Raw genomic sequence first — 2,166 nt, 5'->3', positions numbered from 1 at the left:
ATTAGAGTTGCCAGTTCTCACCTGGAGAGGTTCCTCAATTTTGGACAGGTTTAACTGGAGAAGGAGAAAATTGCTGACCATTTGGGTCATGTCAGGCACAGAGCTCTCAGTGCTGAGTCACCTGTTTTAGTGTCTTGAAAAGATTTACCCCTATAAACAAACGAGACATTAACAGAAACAAATAATCCCTTCTAGGGTGAAAAGAATCATGAAGGTGCTGAATTATATTCCTATGATTGATATTTGGCATTAGTAATTTATTACCATCCTTCAGTCAGCCAGAGGGGCCCTGGACTGAAATGCAATCCCTGGCCCATTTTTATTCTTCAGAGTATTCTGGCCCAGTTCTATGTATGCTGACCAGCAAGCCCATAAGCTTCATTGGCCCTTTCAGTGTAGGGGCCTTGGCCGTGGCATCTACAAGGGCATTTCCTTTTACATGGTCAGTCTCTCTTTTGATGTCCTCTGCAATTAATTATAGTCACTTTTTGGCAGCAAAGCAGCATTCTAACAAGCTCAAAATCTGAATGATGTTGTATGGAAAAGCCCTTGGGGGTCAGGAGTCCCTACCCATTCCAAACTGCAGCATAAGCATGAAGCACTAAAAAATCATACTTGGAATCAGTGTAAATGTTAACTTTTAAATCCTTTCCCAACTGCAGGGGCCTGGTAAGTTCAATTAACTCACCTTTTTGAGCTGAAGTAGAGGCCAGCAAGGCTTGTGCCTTGACTCTCTTGTGCTGACTAATAATGGTATATCTAGCCCTCCTGTTTTCCTGATGCATAAAACAACTTGCCTCTGTTAACCACTCTTCCTTGGGATGATCAAGGGATTCATCTCTCTTAAGTCTGGCCTGCTAGAATAAATTTGTTTCATAACCTGTGACATGCTTTGGCTGTGTCCCCAGTCAAATCTTATCTTGAATTGTAGCTCCCATAATTCCCATATATCGTGGGAGGGACCCAGTGGGAGGAAATCGAATCAGGGGATGGGTCTTTCCCATGCTGTTCTTGTGACAGTGAATAAGCCTCATGAGACCGGATGGTTTATTTATTTATTTGTTTTTGAGACGTAGTCTTGCTCCATTGCTCAGGCTGGAGTGCAATAGCATGATCTCGGCTCACTGCAACCTCTGACTCCTGGGTTCAAGCGATTCTCCTGTCTCAGCCTCCCAAGTAGCTGGGATTACAGGCGCCCACCATCATGCCTGTCTAATTTTTGTACTTTTAGTATATACGGGGTTTCACCATGTTGGCCTCGATCTCCTCACCTCAGGTCATCCACTGCCTTGGCCTCCCAAAGTGCTGGGATTACAGCTGATGGTTTTATAAAGGGGAGTTTCCCTACACAAGCTCTTTTCCCTGCTGCCGTGTAAGAGATGTGACTTTGCTCCTCATTTGCCTTCTGCCATGAGTGTGAGGCCTCCCTGACCATGTGCAACTGTGAGTCCATTAAACCTCTTTTCTTTATGAATTACCCAGCCTCAGATATGTCTTTATTAGCAGCATGAGAACAGACTAATACAACCTGTATGCCAGGAAGGCTGGGAGCACCTGTGGACTCTGGCAGATAGGTAGCTGGGTTTATGGTTTGGCAGGCTTTAAGGGTTGTGTCTGAAGTGTCTAGCAATAAGGCCTGATACTTTCATAAATATTCTCCTATTATCCACTGGTACCCTTTAGCTTCTAGGACCACCGTCCCTTGTTGTGGGGTCAAAAACCTGTAGGTGCTGTTCTAATGTTAGTTTATTAGCTTTGCCTACTAGAAAAGTGGTTGCAGCAATAGCTCTAAGACATCGAGGCCACCCTGAGGCCTCCTGGTCTATCTGCTTAGAAAATTAGGCTACTGGCCTTGGAATGTCCCCCAGTTTTGGGACAAGATTACCAAGGCCTATGACTTGCTTTTTGGCCACATAGATAAAAAATGGTTCATCCAACCTGGGGACTCTCACAGCTGCAGCAGAGCCCAATTTCTCCTTGAGAGTATTGAAGGTTTGTTTGCAGTTCTAATGACATTCTAGGAGCTGTAAATCTTTCCCTTTAGTATATCATATAAAGGCTTGGCTACATGTCCAAATCTGGGCACCCATAATCAGCAGTACTCAGCTATCTCCTAAAAAAAGCCCACAGTCATTTGTTGGACTGGAATCCTTGGATGACTAAAAT

The sequence above is a fragment of the Mandrillus leucophaeus genome, unplaced genomic scaffold, assembly GCF_000951045.1.
Source record: "Mandrillus leucophaeus isolate KB7577 unplaced genomic scaffold, Mleu.le_1.0 Scaffold199, whole genome shotgun sequence".
NCBI classification, from domain to species: domain Eukaryota; kingdom Metazoa; phylum Chordata; class Mammalia; order Primates; family Cercopithecidae; genus Mandrillus; species Mandrillus leucophaeus.
Note: the sequence above shows the minus strand (reverse complement) of the source record.